This window comes from Carcharhinus amblyrhynchos, chromosome 1 (assembly GCF_965287045.1).
Source record: "Carcharhinus amblyrhynchos chromosome 1, sCarAmb.v2.hapA, whole genome shotgun sequence".
Taxonomy (NCBI): Eukaryota; Metazoa; Chordata; class Chondrichthyes; order Carcharhiniformes; family Carcharhinidae; genus Carcharhinus; species Carcharhinus amblyrhynchos.
The window spans coordinates 19,901,443-19,923,409 of record NC_137324.1 but is presented as its reverse complement, the minus strand read 5'-3'; the positions used below and the strand labels follow the sequence as shown (position 1 = coordinate 19,923,409).

The 21,967-nt window shown below is 41.7% G+C and overlaps 1 protein-coding gene across 1 annotated transcript in view; it reads left to right on the top strand.

Annotated features, from left to right (window-relative positions):
• The window catches only part of ctnna2 (catenin (cadherin-associated protein), alpha 2), a 1,308,817-nt gene that overhangs the window by 215,454 nt on the left and 1,071,396 nt on the right, over positions 1–21,967 (top strand). The gene's annotated exons all lie outside the window — the stretch shown is intronic.

Below are 21,967 nucleotides of genomic sequence, written 5' to 3'. Positions count from 1 at the left end.
CCAGTGCCACCTCGAGCCAGATGTTAACTTGTCCTTTTTTGGGTCTGACTAAAGACGATGACCGGCAGCTGGGAAAACGAATTGGAAATTGATGTATCATGGTTATCCAGTAGACGCTCTGCGCCTCCTGTCTGACAGCTACATTATCTAATCTGCGAGCTCCATTCGACTGAACTTAAAAAACATTGAAAATGAAGCTCAGTAATTGTAACCAATCACAGACTGCACTGTTATCAAGACACACCCCCTCAATGTGATTGACATCTTTGTTAGCCAATTGCAACACACTGACCATTCAGAATGTGCTGAACCTGCAAGGCTCACAGAGCTGATTGACAGCTATGTTATCCAATCCATGAGCTCCATCCTCCTGAACTGCGAGAACACCGACAATGATGCTCACAATTGTATCCAATCAAAATTTGCTGGACTCTGGGGAAGTGACGGAAGATTGGAAAACAGCTAATGTTACGCCGCTGTTTAAAAAGGGTAGCAGACAAAAAACAGGGAATTATAGACCGGTTAGCTTGACGTCCGTAGTTGGTAAAATGCTAGAATCTATCATCAAAGAAGAAATAGCACAACACCTAGAAAAGAACGGTTTGATCAAACAGACGCAGCATGGATTCGCGAAGGGGAAATTGCGTTTAACGAATTTATTGGATTTCTATGAGGATGTGACTATTGTGGTAGACAGAGGGGAACCGGTGGATGTGGTGTTTTTAGATTTCCAGAAGGCGTTTGATAAGGTGCCTCACAAAAGGTTAGGGTGCGCGGAGTTGGGGGTAAAGTGTTAGCGTGGATTGAGGATTGGTTGTCCAACAGGAAGCAGTGTGTTGGAATCAATGGATGCTTTTTTGGTTGGCAGTTGGTGACTAGTGGAGTGCCGCAGGGATCAGTGCTGGGGCCTATTTAGATAGACGATCTGGAGGAGGGGGCTGAGTGTAGGGTAACAAAATTTGCTGATGACACGAAGATGAGCGGAAAAGCAAATTGTGTGGAAGGTGCGGAAAGTCTGCAGAGAGATCTGGATCGACTGAGCGAGTGGGCGAGGACCTGGCAGCTGGAGTATAACGTTGGCAAATGAGGTTATCCACTTTGGTAGAAATAATAGTAGGAGGGATTATTATTTAAAGGGTGAAAAGCTGCAGCATGCTACGGTGCAGAGGGACCTGGGGGTCCTTCTGCATGAATCGCAAAAATCCAGTCTGCAGGTGCAGCAGGTGATCAAGAAGGCGAATGGAATGTTGGTCTTTATAGGGCGGGGGATAGAATATAAAAGCAGAGAGGTCTTGCTGCAACCGTACAGGGCACTGGTGAGGCCACAACTGGAGTACTGTGTGCAGTTTTGGTCCCCGCATTTGAGAAAAGATATATTGGCCTTGGAGGGAGTATAGAGAAGGTTCACCAGGCTGATACCGGAGATGAGGGGGTTAGCTTATGAAGAGAGATTGAATAGACTGGGTCTGTACTTGAGAGTTTTGAAGGCTGAGGGGGGATCTTATAGAGACTTACAAGATAATGAAGGGGCTAGATAGGGTAGAGGTAGAGAGATTCTTCCCACTTAGAGTTGAGGAGGAACTTCTTCACTCAAAGGGTGGTGGATCTGTGGAACTCTCTGCCCATTGAAGTGGTGGAGGCTACTTCGCTGAATATATTTAAGTCACGGGTAGATAGATTTCTGATAGACAAGGGAATTAAGGGTTATGGGGAGAAAGCGGGAAAGTGGAACTGATCCACTTCAGCTCAGCCATGATCTTATTGAATGGTGGGGCAGGTTCGAAGGGCTAGATGGCCTACTCCTGCTCATATTTCTTATGTTCAATCATAGACTGCGCTGCTAACAACACACACCCCTCCATATGATTGACAGCTTTCTTAGCCGATCGCAATGCATAGACCAATTGAAATGCGCTAAATCTGTGCGACTCTCAGCTCAGCGTCACTGTGTCATTCAATTTGAACCGGGGCAATGTCCTCCTTTTTGGAAATGGCCACCCTACTGCCAACTCAGTCCTGAGCTGGGTAGATGACATGCTTTTGAATCATTGCTTCTGTAAAGATTATTTATTTTATATTGTATCCGGTGACCATGTGTTTAAAAAAAGTGAGACTGATCATCCCTGGCATTCAAGCCAGTTTTGCTTCTTTTTTTTGTTCACATATGACAAGAAACAAAGTTAGATTTTTGAAAAAGTCTTCAGATGACTAGGATTGCTCAAGAAAGCTGAGCTGTATTTTCTGCCATCGCAAAATATTTTTTACGTTTAAAAAAGCTTACTTTTGCCCAATATTTGACTTTACAAGGCTGCATTAAAAAAAAACTTTTTGTCAACTTTATAGAACATAGAACATAGAACATTACAGCGCAGAACAGGCCCTTCGGCCCACGATGTTGCACCGACCAGTTACAAAAACAATGACCCACTAGCCTATACCAATCCCTTTTCGTCCATAAACCTATCCATAGATCTCTTAAACGCCCCCAAACTAGGCGCATTTACAACTGCAGCAGGCAGGGCATTCCAATCCCTCACCACCCGCTGGGTAAAGAACCTACCCCTGACATCCGTCCTGTAGCTACCCCCCCTTAATTTAAAGCCATGCCCCCTCGTGCTAGCTTTCTCCATCCGAGGAAAAAGGCTATCACTATCCACCCTATCTAAACCTCTAATCATCTTATATGTTTCAATAAGATCCCCTCTTAGCCGCCTTCTTTCCAACGAAAACAATCCTAAATCCCTCAGTCTCTCCTCATAGGACCTCCCCACCATACCAGACTTCAAGACAGTTAAATGACACAAGCCCACTTTGCTGTAATGGCCCATTCCATGCTCTGAGTCTCTCCTCTGCAACACGAAGCAGGTCACAATGAAGAAGCTACTTCACCCGTTTTACCTCATCCTGAAGCACCCATCAACAGGGCCATGTTTCAGTGTCCAACTGTTTAATAAATTAATCTGGTGTCCTCCCCTTGATCAACCATATGTGCAACGTCTTTTAATTGTTAACCTTAACTTGTGCAAATAAATATTTCTTAACTTCTATTCTAAATTTGTTCTTCACAGTTCTGAGCCTGCATCCTCTGTGGCCAGGCAGTCAGCTTCTGTGCAAGATTATAATTTGAGCAATAATAGTGCTTAAAACACATTTGTGCTTGAAATAAATGTGCTACTGCATATCAGTTTTTTGTTGATCAATCCAAGAGATCTTTACAGAATGTCAAATTATAAAGTTTCATGCACTTTTTTTTGTGTGTCTACAGTTCTCTTTCAGTGACATTTTCTGGAGTTCTCTCATTGTCTGTAGAAGTTTAAAGTTCCCAAAATTAACGCGGCAAATAGATCGGACTGTGGGAAATTTGTTTCCTCTTAGTACTCCAACACAATTTCTCTAAAAACTTTCAATGCTCTCAGAAGTACTAACATTAATTTCATATAATTATTTTTGGTTGCATCCTGTAGTTATGACAATGATAATGAAGATAATTTAACATAAAAATACTGTGCCTCTGACAAAACAAAAAAATGCACAATCATAATCATGTTGCAAGTTTAAAATGTTCAAATGCAGTACAGATTATAGGTATCATAAAATCATAGCAATCATAACACATACAACCCATTTGGGCCATTGTATTTGTGCTGGTTCTAGCTCTTTAATTATAAATAGTTCCTCAAAACTCATTTTTCTTCATTTGTCTTTTACTTTTTTTCAGTATTACTTTAAATAATGTTCTAGTCTCTGCCTCGGCAGCCATTTCATTCAATTTGTTGGGTGAATTAGGTGAATATTTTTAAAAATAATTGCTGTGTTGCAATTATCATCTTTACTGGTAAATCTTTATAAGAGTTGAATTGCTGGATCTGGGATGTATCAAACTTAAAAAAGATTTGAGCAATAATGTACAAAATATTAAGTGATATTAAATGTACTATCTTCGTACATTTGCAGAGAAAACAATGAGACAGAACTGCTACTCTCGTAGACTTGCCATATTTGCTTTACATTTTAAAAAAGTTCTTCCTCATGTCCCCTCTACTCGTACTGCCACTTATTTTGAATTTATGTCCCCTGGTTCTAGAATTCTCCACCAAGGAAAAGCATCGTGTCCACTCTATCTCTTCTCATAATTCTGTGCACCTCCATCAAGTCACCCTTCCTTATCCCAAGGAAAATAGCCACAATGTATCCACTCTCTCCACATTGCTGCACTTTTCTAGCCCTGGCAACATGCTTGCCTTCTCTGCAATCTCTCCAGAGCAAGTGCTTCCTTCCTGTAATATGGCGATCAGAAATACACACAATACTCCAGTTGTGGCCCCACTAGTGTTGAACACAATTTCAGCATTATATCTTTACTTTTATATTCTATACCTCAGGCAATAAAGGAGAGTATTCCACATGCCTTCTTTACAACCCTGTCTACTTGAACTGCTGCCTTTAGGGATCTGTGTATTTTGTGTCAAGATCTCTCACTTCATCTACCCATTTTAGTATATTCCCATTGATTGTGTGTTTCCTATAACTGTTTGACCTCAATAAATGCATGACCTCACACTTCTTTATGTGAAAATCCATCTGTCATTTTACCACCCACTCCACCAGCCCATTGATATAGTTTTGTAGATTATAGTTCTACGCTATCCACTACTCAGCCAAACTTTTTATCATCTGCAAATTTTCCAATCATGTCCCCCCCACATTCATGACCAAATCATTAACGTATAACATAAACAGCAAGGGTCCCAACATTGAAACCCGTGAAACAACTTTCTATTTGCGAGGGCATCCATCAACCATAACAATTTGTTTCTTGTTACAAAACCAACTTTTAATCCTGTTTGTCACATTACCCTTTATCCCATGGGCTTTTTTTGACCAATCTGCCAAAATAAACATTGTCAAAAACCTTACTAAAATCTATGTACACAACATTAACTACACTAATTTCATTAACCCTTCTTGTCACTTCCTCAAAATATTTAATCAAGCTTGTGAGGCAAGACCTTCCTTGAACAAATCCATGCTGGCCATCCCTGAAAAGTCCATGGCTTTCTATATGACAGTTAATCTTATCTCTCAGAATAGATTCTACTAATTTTTCCAACACCGATGTAAGACTAACTGGCCTATAATTGTTTCCATTTCTTTTGATTCCTTTTTAAACATTTGCATTTCTCCTGTCCTCTGGTACCTCCCCTGTATCTACTGAAGGTTGGAAAATCATTCTCAGAGATTCTGCTATCTCCTCCATGCCTTCTTCAGCAGCCTTGGAAACAGTCCATGTGGCCCTGGTGATGTATCAATTTTCAAGGATTCCAACCCTTCGAGTACTTCCTCGGTTTTTAAGATCATCCAGTAATATCTCAGTGCTCCTCCTAGACCATGACATCTATTTCATCCTTTCCCTTTGTAAACATGGAGACAAAATATTCAGTTAACACCCTTCCCATAGTCTTTGCATCAACACACAAGTTCCCTTCTTCTGAGTTCATCTTTTTCCTTGACTGATCTTTTACAATTAATATATTGGTAAAACATTCTTGGGTTTTCTTTAACTTAACTAGCTAATTTCTTTCCACGTCATTCTTTGATTTTCTTTTTCTACTTCGTCCCTGCACTTCCAATATTCATCTAGGCTATTTGCAGTGCTTAGTTCTTTGTACGCACAATAGGTGCACTTTGTGATCTTCCTCTTTATTCTTGTAGGCAACTAGGGGTGTCTAGATTTGGCAGTACCACACTTTTTTTTGAGGGATATGCCTACTTTTTACAGTTAGGAAGTCACTTTTTAGTGCTTCCCACTAGTTTTCCACTGATTTATCACCTAGCAGTGCTGCCCAATCCATCTTAGCCGAGTCCCATCACATTCCTGCAAAATTTGCCTTCTCTCAGTTCAAAACTTTTCTTCCAACTTTATCTCTGTCCTTTTCCAAAGCAATGCTAAATCTAACTTAAATGTAATCACTATCCCCGATATGGTCGCTAACTAACACTTCACTCACTTGACCTTTTTTCCCCAAGACTAGGTCTAGAATTACACCTCTTATTGGGTTTGTTACTAATTGGTTGAAAAATGTTTCCTAGACACTGCATGAATTCTTCTCTCTCACTGCCTGTTATATTGTTTGAATCCCAGTTAATATTGGAATGGTTAAAACCTCCTACTATTATTGCCCCCATATTCTTAGAGGCATAAATTTATCTACGTATTTGTTCTTCTATCTCTCTTTCATTATTTGGGGTTCTGTTGTATATTCTCTGTATTGTGACTGCCCCTTTTTTATTTCTAAGCTCAACCCATAAAGCTTTGTTTGTTGACCCATCCAGTATGTCATCCTGCCTCACGATTGGAATTGATTCTTTAACCATTAGTGCTTCTCCCTCTTTTTTATCTCAGTCTATTGTGTCTGAAGGCTCTATAACCAGGGATATTGAACTGCCAATTTTTCTCCTCCTTTAGCCAGGTTTCCATTATAGCAATGACATCATGCTGCCATCTTTCTGTCTACTTGTGCCTTTAACTCATCTACTTTGTTTGTTATACTTTCATTTAAGTATAAGCAGTTTAACCTGCCAATTCCCCTTGCTGGACACTTTTTTTTAAACTTTCCTGCTCCTGTAAATCCAAGTCTATCATTACATCTTCAACATCACAAGCTCATGTTCTACCTCCATTTTCCTGATCTGAGTCTGACCTATCTGATCCTATTCCTGCGATCCCATCACCCCACCACTCTAATTTAAATACTCCCCAACAGAACTTGCAAAAGGCCCCTCAAGGACATTGGTCCCAGCTCTGCCTGGATGCAGCCCATCCAATTTGTACAGGTTCTGAATTGAGCTTTGACAAAGGGTCATCTGGACTTGTTTCGTCCGCTCTTTTCTCTCCTTACAGATGCTGCAAGACCTGCTGAGATCTTCCAGCGTTTTCTCTTTTGGTTTCAGATTCCAGCATCTGCAGTAATTTGCTTTTACTTAGAACCTGTTTCAGTGCCTCCAGAATCTGAGTCTCTCCCATCCATACTATCTCTCTAACCAAGTGTTCATTTGGTCTGTCCTTTTATTCTTGCACTCGCTGGCACATGGAACTGGGAATAATCTTAATTATACTACATTTCAGGTCTGCATTTTAATTTATGTTCTAACTTCCTGCACTCAGCTTGCAGATCCTCATCCCTTAGTTTACCCATGTCATTGATACTAAGATGTACCACAATCAGCGACTGTTCACCTTCCCTCCCCAGAGTGCTCTGCAGTCGCTCATTGACAACCCAGACCCTAACACCAGGGAAGCAACATACTATCCTTGATTCACATTTGTGGCTACAAAAGCATCTGTCTGTACCCCTAACTATTGAATCCCCTTTCACAATAGCCTTACCTTTTCTTTTCCTCCCACCCCTCACCCACAGTGCTGTGAGCTTAGCTGCTGCTATTTTCTCCTGAGAAGCCATCAGCCCCCCTGACCAACCCCACCTCCAATAGTATCCAAAATGTTATATCTTTTTGAGAGAAGGGTGACCAGAGGGGACTCCAGCACTACCCTCCTGAGTCTTTTACTGTTCCAGGTGGTCACCCATTCCCTTTCTTCCTGTTCAATCCCCACCTGTGGTGGGATCACCTCGCTAAACTTGCTATCCATGCCTTGCATGAATCCACAAATTTAATGACTTAGATGGGAGAGTGCTAAAACAAAGTATGAGTATCATCCATTAGGTTTAGCCTTTCTTGTAAGGTGCAGTCTTTTAATATTTAGCAGTAGTGCTTCAGAATGTTCTGAGGATTTGGAGATTACCTACTTAATTAGTTAACACAATATACCATCTCACAATGTGTTATCTGTAAATATTCTAACAAGTGAAATACTGCAGATGCTGAAAACCAGAACGAGCAGAGGAAAAGCTGAGCATGCCAGGGAGCATCTGTGTGTGGAGAGAGAAATGTTTCAGGTTGATGACCTTTCATCAGAATTGGAAGATGTTTGGTATGAATAGGTTTCTAGCAAGGGCACAGCCAAGAAAAGAGGTTCATAGAAAAGAGACAGGCTCTTTAGACTGTACTAGGCAATGCTCATGCAATACTTCAAGAATGCTGAAATTACAGTTATTTGCCTTGAATTTTGTTTCCATAAGGAATATGATAAATGAGTTCCTCTGTTAGTAGAAACGTGATTTTTAATAGAATCATTTATTTGTATAATATTAAAGGAGGTCATTCAATTCATCATGCCTGCACCAGCTCTTGAAAGAGATAACAATTAATCCCACTCATCTGCTCTTTTCCCTTAGCTTTTCAATCTTTTCATTTTTGTGTAGCTATCTTATTTAGTTTTGAAGTTTAATCTTGAGTCCACTTCCACCATCCTGAATCTGTTTCCACCATTGCTTTGGGGAGTGTGTTCCACAATATTATTACATACTGAGTTTAAAAAAAACTTGCTCTCTTATCTCCCTTTACCTTTTTTGCCAGTTGTTTTAAACCAGACTTTTTTATTGCCAGTGGAAACAGTTTCATGCTATTTATCAAAAACTTTCATAATTTTGAACAAGTCTATTATATCTGAAAGTTGCTGTTAGAGATACCCTATCGTACTGCAGGCAATGCTGTTGCTATCCTTGCGAATAGACTAAGCACAACGTGGTGTAAATTGGGGAAATTGCCCTCTGGTTCCCCAATATATATGACAAAAAAAGTTGGGGCTGTGAATTTGGGCGTAAGTGAGTTTTTGTAAGTAGCATTGATTGTTCCAATAGTAGCTAACTCTGCCATATTCTTCAGGAGTTTAAAAAATGTCTTACTTCGGTGGTCAGTAAGTTAATGGAAAGGGCCCTGAGAGATAGGACTTATGACCATTTGAAAAGATGCAGTTTAATCTGGGATAGTCAGCACGATTTTGTGAGGGGTAAGTCCTGCCTTACAAATTTGATTGAATTCTTTAAGGAGGTAACTAAGTGTGTAGATGAAGGTTGAGCAATTGATGTCATATACATGGATTTTTGTAAGGCATTTGATAAGGTAGGCTCATGAAGAAGATAAGGAGGTGTGGGATGGAAGGAAATTTGGCTGAATAGATAAGTAACTGGCTGTCTCACAGAAGACAGGGGGTGGTGGTAGAAGGAAAATTTTCAGATGGGAGGCCAGTTACCAGCAATGTACTGCTGGGGTCAGTGCTGGGTCCTCTGCTATTTGTGATTTTTATCAATGACTTGAAAGAAGGAGCTGAAGGGTGGGTTTGTAAATTTGCTGATGACACCAAGATTGGTGGAGTAGTGGATGAGGTGGAGGGCTCTTGCAAGCTGCAAAGAGACATTGATAGGATGCAGAGTGGGGTGGAAAAGCGGCAGATGGAGCTTAACTCTAAGTGATAGGTGATTCATTTTGGTAGGACAAACTTGAATGCGGATTACAGGTCAACAACAGGGTTCTAAGGAATGTGGAGGAACAGAGAGATCTTGGGGTTCATATCCACAGATCTCTGAAGGTTGCCACTTAAGTGGATCGAGACTTGAAGGCTTATAGTGTGTTAATGTTTATTAACAGGGGGGTTTGAGTTTAAGAGCTGTGGGGTTATGCTGCAACTATGCCAGATGTTGGTGAGACCACATTTGGAATATTGTGTTCAGTTCTGGTCACCTCATTATAAGAAGGATGTGGAAGCATTGGAGAGAGTGCAGAGGAGATTTACCAGGATGCTGCCTGGTTTGGAGTGTAGGTCTTATGAGGAAATGTTGAGGGAGCTGGGGCTTCTCTCTTTAGAGTGGAGGAGGATGAGAGGTGACTTAATAGAGGTTTATAAGATGATGAGGGGGATAAATAGAGTGGGTGTGCAGTGACTATTTGCTCAGGTGGATGTAGCTGTTACTGGGGGGCATAACTATAAGTTTAATGGTGGGAGATATAGGAGGGATGTCTGAGGTAGATTCTTCGCTCAGAGAGTGGTTGGGGTGTGGAATGTACTGCCTGCTGGAGTCGAACACTTTCGGAACTTTCAAGCGGTTATTGGATAGGTACGTGGAGCACACCAAATTAAAGGGAGTGGGCTAACTTGACCTTGGGTTCAGACATTGGGCTTAGACAACATTGAGGGTCGAAGGGCCTGTAATGTGCTGTACTGTTCTGTGTTCTATGAAAGAGGTCAGTCCCACGGTGTCATATTGGCAGTGTGGGCTCTGACTGAGCCTGGCCCGCCAACAACATAGTTCTTTAAAAGTTGGGACACCACCTCTAAAGAAATGCCTTCACACCAATGTAAATGGAAAATCAAACAGGTGGGAGAAGAGGGAGCGGGACACCCAAACTGGGTTGTCCATCTGCAGATATATCCCTAACCCACTACTGTGATTTTCCAGGGTACAGGGTTGCTGGCTGCCTCCGTCCCAAATTCTAGTGGCAACCCCAGATTTTGTTCAGGTGAGTTCTAATATCTGCACACCACATTGTTCTAGATGTATTCTATGCTGGTGTGTTTTCCCACTGGCATCACAGAGAACCTGGCACGGAGGGTGTCAGAACTTCATCCCATTAACTGGGTGTAAGTGAGGTTCAAATTGGCCTCCGGTGGGTTTTCATTGCACTGTAGATCACGCTGTAAATTCACGTTGCTATAAAACTTACTTCTGGGTTTCCTGTAGTATTCCCCCCCACTATCACACCACCCATCCCCTGCCACCCACCCCACACCCACGCACACACACACACCAACAAACCCACCAGCAGGGGCTTGGAAGAATTCAATCCACTATTCGAATACATGCTGTTGAATTTTTTAGACTGGTCTAACCAGCATGTTCGAAAAATAGATTCGTCAAAATATTAAATTCAAGAGAGGCAATTTCTAAGTGCAATATCTGTTTCTGAGGTACTTTAATGTGTGAATAATTTGTTTTAACTGACTAAGATAATAGCAGCTGATCATTTTTTAAACCTTGGTTCTTGCTGAAATGTCATTTTCAAGAGCAAGGCATAACTATTCCTGTGATGTGATTTATTCTGTATTGAGGGCAGCATGTCTTCCTTCATCCAATATCTTGGTTTTATGACATTAAATATTTCATTGGTGATAGCTGCTTGTATTCTATTAAAAAAATGACCATGAGCCTGGAATTTTAATAGCATTTGAAGGTCTTCATGCATTGTTTTTCACTGAATCTCAAAGCAAGAAGAATTCATGACTAAAATAATAATTTGAAATCTCTATTATTTCCACATTGTTTCTCATCTTAAAAATATTGATAGAGTTAATATACTGAACTGATAATTCAAATGGAATAGGTACACATTGAACGTTTATTTGCAGATAAATATTTGAAACAGATTTGTAGACATCATTAAGATCCCTGTGGTGAGTTTAAAATTTAACAAGTCATAATGATTGTAAATTAACAACCTGATTTCCCAAAAAGGCTGCTAATGTAGGGTATAAAGCTTGCATTCCAAAATTAGCTCGAGAACAAGAAGCTGCATCTTTATAGAATTCATTACAAATATAAAGATGCATCATAATATTTCATAGGAGAACAGATAGCAAGAACTGAGCAGGAGAGAGGGTTGCTTTTGGGAGCGCGGTTGATGGTCTTTAGCTGACATTAATGGGACGACTGTTTTGGCTCTTTTCCTGTTTGCTGTCAGATGCACATATGTGGCAGCAGCCATGAAGCCACTGGTCGGAGGAGGATACTTGTCATTATCTTTGTTTCAAATTGCTCTCTGTGATGCAGTTTATGATTTTAAATTGCCAGGTGGATAAAGAAAACCACAATCTGGTATTTTGCAAAAAAGGATGTGTCATCTTAAAAGTTGTTTTTCAAAGAGAATCCCACAGTAAATGTCAATTATCAGGTTGAGCCATGTTATATAGAATAAATCATTGTGATAAAGGCTGACAGAGACACCAGTAATAAACAAATACATCTTGCTTCATAACTGGATTGTATTTAGCATAAAATACAACAATAAAAACTTAGTGACACCATTAATTAGGAAAGACATTTTAGAATGAAATTATGTGACTATTCAGTGAAATATATTTCTTCTTTGCGTTGTTTTAGTGGCTTGAGAGAATATTAGTCTAAAGCTAACGAACCCTAATGACATTTTCCCTCCATACATTGATAGAGAGTTATTAGCTCCATTTTGACAAAGGAAGCAAAGCTGACAGGATGAAACTGCATTAAGTATTAGTTAGGAATCTAAAAATAATGATGAATGTGTCTGCAGATATGATGTTTTAGGTTCATTTTAAAGGAGTTCTGTTTAACTTGTTTTATGTTACTTTCATTAGTCATGTTTTCTGTGTAAATTACTGTAACACTTCTTGATACCAGCCAAGAATTACTTTATTTAAAAAAAAGGGTTAACACCACAGCATGTTTTATTTCAGTATAATGACATCTTCCATTTTCTATGACTTTTACTTTAGTCTGTAAACTTGGCACCGTTAGCAGTTCTCACATCTTCTGTTCAAGCTGCACTTGAGGACACAATCTACTTTGATTACTCCATGCACTGCAAGTGCTGTACTGTAAGAGATATTGCCCTTTCTTTAGGCAATAAATTGAGGTTTTCTCTGCTTATTTCAGTAATTAATGAGTATGTTTGGAATTTTATTTCATAATTAAAAGAGCAAGGATTTTTCAATATCTTAGTCAATTTTCTACTGTGAGCAATACCACCAAAATAAATTAACTTGTCATGTAACTCATTTAAAGAGGATTGCATAGCATATAAGACACGGAAACCAGTCACTAGCTGACCAGTTCATTGTGCTCAACAAGTTCATGCCAGTGTTTATGCTCTCCTTGAGCCTCCATCACATCCTCCTTCATCTGAATCTATCATTGTTTTACTCTGTCCCCTTCACCCTCATATGCTTGACTTTCCTTAAATGCTTCTCTTCTGTTTGATTCAATTGCTCCTTTTAGTAAGAAGTTTCACAGTCTCATCACTGTTTGGGTGAAGAAATTTCTCCTGAACTCCCTATTAAATATCCTGGTGACTATCTTATACTGGCAACCTCTAGCTCTCCTCTTCTCCACAAGAGAAAACTTTCTCCCTATCGAGATCTTTCATAATTTAAAGAACTTTAGTCTTCTGATTTTTAAGACGCGGGTTGATGGGTTTTTGATAAGAGAGGGGATTAAGGGTTATGGGGAGAGGGCGGGAATGTGGAACTGAGCCACGACAGATCAGCCATGATCTTATTGAATGGCGGGGCAGGCTCGAAGGGCTAGATGGCCTACTCCTGCTCCTATTTCTTATGTTCTTATGTTTTCAGAAGAAAGGAGACCCAGCCTGTCATCCTTTCTTGATATGTATCTCCATGCATTCCTGGTATCATCGTTATAAATCTTCCCTGCACCTTGTCCTGTGTTTCTGTCCTTTTCATGTAATACTCTTAGTATGATCTAACCAAGGTTTGATACAGGTTTAGCATAACTTCCTGGTCCATTCTATCTGCCTCAGAGTAAGCCCAGCGCTTGGTTTGCTTTTGCCTGGTCTTGCTGATCTGTGATACAAATTTTAATGATTGGTATTATGAAATCCTTCTGTTCCTCTATTCCACCAACTCACATCACATCCAAATAACAAATCTTCCATCTAAATGCATTATTAAAATAAACCTTACATGCATTTGTATCAAACTGCATTTGCCAATTAATGTCCTCCTGTAATGTGGACAGTCCTCCAGGTATTAACAATTACCCTCAATCTAACATCATCTGCATGCTTAGAATTTGTACTTTTGGTATCAAACTCCAAATCATTAGTGTATGTTGTGAACAGCAGTGGCCCAGTTCTGATTAATGTGGAATACCATTTCCCACTGTCTGCCATTCTGAATAGCTTCCATTCTTTTAAAGCAATGAGCAATCCATTCTGCTGCATCCATCCTCTGACTACACAATATCTGACCTCATTCATTAATCTTTTTTGGGGGCACCCAACTGAATACATTTTGAAAGTCCTGATAGATCATATCTACTATATTGCTGCTGTCTACTCTTTGTTACCTCCTCAAAAATATTAAGGTTGGTCAAATAAGACCAATGCTTTGCATGAACTGCTTGCTATGTTTGCCTATAATTTCTGTATTACAGAATAACTTATTTTTCAGGGAGAGGTGGAGCAGTCACTGGACTAGTAATACAGAGGCCCAAGGTAATGCTCTGGGGACCAGGGTTCAAATCCTACTATGGCAGATGGTGAAATTTGAATTCAATAAAAACCTGGAATTAAATATCAACTGGTGACCATGACACCGTTATTGATTGTTGTAAAAACCCATCTGGTTCACGAATGTCCTCCAGGGAAGGAAATTTGTTGTCCTTACCTGGTCTGATCTACATGTAATTCCAGACCCAGAGCAATGTGGTTGACTCTTAAATGCCCTCAGGGATGCCAATAAATACTGGCCCAGTGACACCCAAATCCCACGAGTGAACAAAACAGAGGAAATGTGCATATCGCCCTTCCTGTATGACGTATCATGATTCGAACACTCTAACAGCTCCATGACACTATCAGAGTTCCCAATCTTCTGAGTTAGCAATAAGATCGCAACATCAAATAATAACATGAAGGAGTCTGTTTGGCCTGTCAAGTCCATGTTAGCTCTCAGCAAGAGCAATTTAGCTCAGCTCACTCCCACCTCTTTCCTCATATTCCTGCATTTTTTCCCTTCTGCTGTTAATCCAATTCTTTTCTGTAATATTTTGAAACTCTCAATTGAATCTGTTTCCATCACTCTTTCAGTTACTGCATTCCAGATTGCAAACACTTTCTGCATTTAAAAAAATGTATTTCCTAATGACACTCTTGCTTTTTTGCTGATCATTGATCCTTGATTCGCAATCCTTCTGCCAATTGGAACAATTTCTATCTACTCAGTCATGACTTCTCATGATTTTAAAAGCCTCCATCAAATCTTCTCTTTTCCTTCTCCAAGGGGAACAACCACACTGCCTCCAATCTGTATTCACAGACGTCTTCAACCTCTCTTTACAACAATTTGAGGTCCCTATCTGCTTCAAGAAGATGACCATCATCCCGGTATCTAAGAAAAACCAAGCAACGTGCCTTAATGATTATCGGCTGGTGGCTCTAACATCCATCATTTTGAAGTGCTTTGAAAGATTAGTCATGGCACGAATCAATTCCAGCCTCTTGGACTACCTGGACCCACTACAGTTTGCCTACTGCTGCAACAAGTACACAGCAGACGCCATTTCTCTGAACATAAGAACATAAGAAATAGGAGCAGGAGTAGGCCATCCAGCCCTTCGAGCCTGCCCCGCCATTCAATAAGATCATGGTTGATCTGTCGTGTCTCAGTTCCACATTCCCGCCCTCTCCCCATGACCCTTAATCCCCTCGCTTATCAAAAAGCCATCAACCCGCGTCTTAAAAATATTTAGCGAGGCAGCCTCCACCACTTCAACGGGCAGAGAATTCCAGAGATTCACCACCCTTTGAGTGAAGAAGTTCCTCCTCAACTCCGTTCTAAACCGCCCCCCCTTTATCTTGAGGCTGTGCCCTCTAGTCCTACAGCCCTTTCTGAGCGGGAAGAGCCTCTCCACCTCTATCCTATCCATCCCATTCATCATCATATACGTCTCAATGAGATCTCCCCTCATTCTTCTATGGTACACCTAGATAACAAGGACACCTATGGCAGACTCCTATTTATTGACTACAGCTCAGCCTTCAACACTATTATTCCCACAAAAGCAATCTTCAAGCTTCGTGGCCTGGACCTCAGCACCTCCCTCTGTGACTGGATCCTGAACTTCATAACTCACAGACCACAATCAGTAAGGATAGGCAACAACACCTCCTCCACAATAATCCTCAACACCAGTGCCCCACAAGGCTGTGTTTTCAGCCCCCTACTATACTACTTGCGCACCTAGACTGTGCGGCCAAATTCCCCTCCAGTTTAATTTTCAAATTTGCTGACGACATCACCATAATGGGTCAGATACAGGAATGAGACATAGAACATAGAACACTACAGCACAAACAGGCCCTTCGGCCCACGAGTTGTGCCGATCACACCAACACCTACCAATCTATAGACCTATCTATAACCCCCAATCCCATAAAACCCCATATACTCATCCAGAAGTCTTTTAAAAGACCCCAGCGAGTTCGCCTCCACCACCACTGACGGCAGCCGATTCCATTCACTCACCACCCTCTGAGTGAAAAACTTACCCCTAACATCGCTTCTGTACTTACCTCCCCGCACCTTAAATCTGTGTCCTCTCGTAGCGACCATTTCAACCCGGGGAAATAGCCTCTGAGAATCCACCCTATCGATTCCTCTCAACATTTTATAAACTTCTATCAGGTCGCCTCTCAACCTTCGTCTCTCCAGGGAAAAGAGACCCAGCTCCCTCAACCTAACTTCATAAGGCATGCCTCCCAGTCCAGGCAACATCCTTGTAAATCTCCTCTGTACCCTTTCAATAGCTTCTACGTCTTTCCTATAGTGAGGCGACCAGAACTGCGCACAGTACTGCAAATGAGGCCTGACAAGGGTCTTATAAAGTTGCAGCATTATCTCCCGACTCCTAAACTCAATCCCTCGATTAATGAAGGCCAGTACGCCTTCTTGACCACCTCTTCCACCTGCGAGGCCGATTTAAGAGTCCTGTGGACCCGGACCCCAAGATCCTTCTGCTCTTCAACACTACTAAGACTCCTGCCCTTGATAGTGTACTCGTTCATCCCGTTGGTTCTGCCAAAATGGACGACTACGCATTTATCCGCGTTGAAGTCCATCTGCCACTTCTCCGCCCAGTCCTGCATCCTATTTATGTCCTGCTGTAACTTTTGACATCCTTCCAGACCATCCACAACACCACCGACCTTCGTGTCGTCAGCGAACTTACTTACCCATCCCTCCACTTCCTCATCCAGGTCATTTATGAAAATGACAAACAGCAAGGGTCCTAGAACAGATCCCTGGGGCACTCCACTGGTGACTGACCTCCATTCAGAAAAAGACCCATCCACAACCACTCTCTGCCTTCTGCAGGCAAGCCAGTTCTGGATCCACAAGGCCAAAGGCCCTTGGATCCCATGCCCTCTCACCTTCTCAAGAAGTCTTGCATGGGGGACCTTATCAAATGCCTTGCTGAAGTCCATGTACACCACGTCCACGGCACTTCCTTCGTCAATGTGTTCAGTCATATTATCGAAGAACTCAACTGGGCTCGTAAGGCACGACCTGCCCTTGACAAATCCATGCTGACTATTCCTGATCATGTCAAACCTCTCCAAATGCTCGTAAATCTTGTCCCTCAGAAGCCTCTCCATCAGCTTACCAACCACTGAGGTCAGACTCACCGGTCGGTAATTTCCCGGGCTGTCTCTGTTCCCTTTCTTGAAAATAGAAACTACATCCGCAATCCTCCAATCTTCCGGAACCTCTCCCGTCTCCATTGACGACGCAAAGATCATCGCCAGGGGCTCTGCAATCACTTCCCTCCCCTCCCACAGTATCCTGGGGTACATCCCATCTGGTCCCGGAGACTTATCTATCTTGATAGAATTCAAAAGTTCTAACACATCCTCCACCTTAATATCCACAAAGTCAATCTTTTCCATCTGCTGCAAATCCGTAGCAAAATCTCCCAGATCAGCTTCCACCGTGAATACTGAGGCAAAGTACTCATTAAGCACCTCCACCATTTCTTCTGGTTCCACACAGACCTTTCCCCCTTCACCTTTTATAGGTCCTATCCCTTCTCTTCTCATCCTTTTACCTTTCACATATTTATAGAAGGCCTTGGGATTCTCCTTTATCTTACCCGCCAAGGTCTTCTCATGACCCCTTCTGGCTCTCCTAATTTCCCTTTTAAGCTCCAAAAAGAGACAGAGAATCTGGTGAACTGGTGCAGCAACAATAATCTGTCCCTCAATGTCAACAAAACGAAGGCAATTGTCATCAACTTTAGGATGCCTAAAGGAGAATATGCCCCTGTTTACATCAATGGGGACAAATGGTCGAGAGCTTCAGGTTTTTAGGTGTCCAGATCATCATCAACCTGTCCTGGTTCTCCCACGCTGAAACTATAGTTAAGAAAGCCCACCGACGCCTCAACTTTCTCAGATGACGAAGGAAATTTGGCATGTCAGCTATAACTCTCACCAATTTTTACAGATGCATCATAGAAAATATTCTTTCTGTTTGTATCACAGCTTAGTATGGCTTCTGCTGTGCCCAAGACTGCAAGAAACTAACAAGTGAGTAGGGCGGAAAGGTTGTGAGTGTAGCCCAATCCATCACTCGAACCAGCCTCCCATCCATTGACTCTGTCTACACTTCCCTCTAGGAAGTATGCAAAGCAGCCAGCATAATTAAGGACCATGCACCCGGACATGTTCTCTTCCACCTTCTTTCTTTGGGAAAAAGATACAGAAGTCTGAAGTCATGTACTAACCGATGCAAGAACAGCTCCTTCCCTGCTACAGCCAGATCTTTGAATGGACTTACCTTGCATTAAGTTGATCTTTCTCAACACCCTATCTATGACTATAACACTACATTCTGCACTCTCTCATTTCCTTCTCTATGACCGGTATGTTTTGTCTGTATAACGCACAAGAAACAATACTTTTCATTGTATGTTAATACATGTAACAATAATAAATCAAATCAAATCAAATCCAATCTGTGCGCAGAACTAAAATTCTTCATCTAATCTTTCCTATTCCTTACTCAAAGAATTTTCATCCTTCCTAAAGTGTGATATCCAGAATTAGACATAATCGCAAGATGTTTGTTTCAGTACACTGATTGTGCCGATATGGTGAAATGCAGGTCAGGAACCCACAATGTTACCTGTGGGAGCCCCGTCCAATTGAGGATGGTGGCTGAGTGGATTCCTGAATCTGCTGGGCCAATATAAGAGAATCCAGCATTGGAATATCAACAACCCAGTGATAAAATGTCAATGCAGCTTTAGGTAAGGTACTAAAAGGGTGTCTCAAGATGGAAGTCTCCTCTGAAGAGTTTAAAACATTTAAAAATGAAATGTGACCACAATTGTTGGACCGGCATTGATTGGATTTCCTGCAGCCACAGTGTGGGTTTCAGTTGTCGTGGGACACAGGCTCTATCCACCTGATGGGCTTTGATGGGATGGAGATGGCAGTATGCCACCTGAGTAAAATCCGAGTATCCTCAATAGAGACTTTCCCATCACTGAATGTCTGCAGCAGTTGTCCACAGAAGCAGCCTCGGTCAAAATAGGCTAGAGGAAAACATGCATGCAGACCGATATGCCATCTGGTAGCACAAAATTACCAGTATGCCGATTTCGAGTTCCATCTCAGTACTTCACTTGAAGCTGAATCAGTCATTGCTTTACTATGATCCATCACATCTCCTTTCTTTTGTATTTTCTACCTCTGTTATACTATCTGGGATCCAATCTGCCAATTAGAATCATTTCGCGAGTTGTCCTGCCACCTTTAATGAGATGTGTGCATACACCCCCAGGTCTGTGTTCCCTGAACTCACTCTAGAAATGCATCTTTTCTTTTATTGTCATTCCTTGTTCTTCCTATCAAAATGTATTACTTATGTTTCTTTGCATTAAATTTCATACTACAGTTGTTTGCCCATTCCAGTAGTCTTTCCATGTAATCTTTAAGGGGGCAGATTTGCTCTCACATTGTCATCAGCAAGAACAGCAATGTGAGCACAAAATACCATGAAAAGTTGGGCAGCACAATCTCATTTTGCGATTTTATTTTTTCTGCCCCTTGCCAGTAATATAATGAGGTTCTTGAATATATTTTAATGAATTTGCAATAAAAGGCCTACCTGGCACATTATCCCCCTCACTGAATATTCAAACCTCACTGCCATGATGTCATTGGCATTGAAGGGAGGGGCCTGCTATTGGGAGGGGTGGGGGTGGAGGGGGGGGGAGGCCGAGCAGTGAAGGGAGGTGGGGAGAAACTGGCAGAGAGGGGTGGTGGAAACCTGGCGGTGAGGTGGGGGTGCGGAAACATCGGAGGGGGTGCTTGTCCGGTGGTGAGATGGGGAGGGCCGGTGATACTGTCCTGATGGTTTTTGATTGTCGAGGGTTGGGAATTCCCGATACTTGTGCCTGGATGACCCCCACCCCTCCCCCACTCTCCCCCTTGCAAACAAGGGTGACACTCCAATCCTTCACTATGACGGGGTTACCCTCTCCCCCATGCTTATATGAACAAGGCACCCTCCAACCACACAGACATGATTGTGAAGTGCGCAACTCACTCACCCCAATCACACTTGGAATTCTGGTTATCCTATTGTAAAAATATATTATTAAACTAGAAAGAGTGCAGAAAAGATTTACTGGGATGCTACCGGGACTTGATGGATAGACTGGGACTTTTTTTTTCTGGAGCATAGGAGGCTGGGGGGTCATCTTATAGAGATCTATAAAATAATGAGGGGACAGATCAGCTAGAGAGTCAATATCTTTTCCTGAAGATAGGGGAGTCTAAAACTAGAGGGCATAGGTTTAAGGTGAGAGGGGAGAGATACAAAAGTGTCCAGAGGGGCAATTTTTTCACACAGAGGGTCGTGAGTGCCTGGAACTGGAGGTAGTAGTAAGGCAGGTACAATTTTGTCTTTTAAAAAGCATTTAGTTAGTTACATGGGTACGATGGGTGTAGAGGGATATGGGCCAAATGCAGGCAATTGGGATTAGCTCAGAGGTTTTATAAAAAAAAGGCGCATGGACAAGTTGGGCCGAAGAGCCTGTTTCCATGCTGTAAACCTCTAATTGAGTGTTGCAGGATTTTGAAGGTTTCCGGTGTCCAGGGGTCATGAATATTAAAGTGAAGAGGCTACTTCAAACGTACATATTGCAGAGACTGAAAGCAACCTGCAATCACTATGCTGAGACTGATCTCCTCCAGTTTTCCCAGGGCAGTCCAGCCATGAGACTTCCATCCTGAACAGGAGACTTGAGGTCAACCCTCAGCTCACCCAGCCTCCAGTTCCCTTGGGGGTTAGAGTTAGAGTTAGTGGCCTGGCAGTGGCAGAGGAGCACAAGGGCACATAGTTTTCCCACCTAGGAGTCCAAGGTGCCAGGCTCATGCTTGTCAGGACATGTACTGTTTGGTACCTCCTGAATTTACTACTCTGTGGGAAGGGGCCGGAGCAGCTGGCCCTGAAACCCATTAATTGTATTGTACTGAAGTAACATTTACAGGGTATTCATTGGTTTTGTGAGAACCTGATTGGGGCTGATGCAGTGGGCAGGGAGACGTTCAGTGGTTTTGATATGTGGCGAGAATCCTGTTTTGAGCCTCACATCCAATTCAACGGGCCAGTGGTGATCCTGGCTGCAGCTAGCAGCAGTGGTGAATCACCCCTTAAATATTTGTTCTGTAAGACTGAATACTTTTGGTGACAGTACATAGCCTCCTCACTTGAGACATGTCTTCGAGTCTGATGCTTGCTCTTTGGTCCCGCTGGAACAAGAAGACAGTTTGCTTATTAGAATAAATGATAATATTGTGGCTTATTGTCACTTTCAAATTCTAGTAATTGTTGCTGTTTGTTCAAATGCAATAATCATTGTCATAATAAAATGAAAGTAATTTGATCTTTTCTAAGCTGAAGCCCTAAAATCGCTCATAAAATTAAAGACCAGAGAAGTGACACTAGATGATAGGGATTCCGCCTTAAAATGTTTGAAGATTAGCTGGTATTGTATATCCTTAAACTATCTGTTCTCTTATTCTATTTCCAAAATCAAATGAAAGTTTTGGTGAAATGAGCTCTATGGTAGTCCCTCACTTCCATAATAACTGCATTAGGAAGAGATAAAATGTAAATGATAAACATGATGGAAGAAAGAAATGACCTCAAGTTACATGTTGAGAAAGGGGGCAGCAAAAATTTTCCATTTATAATAATTTGTTTCTCTTTGCTCCATACTTCACTTTC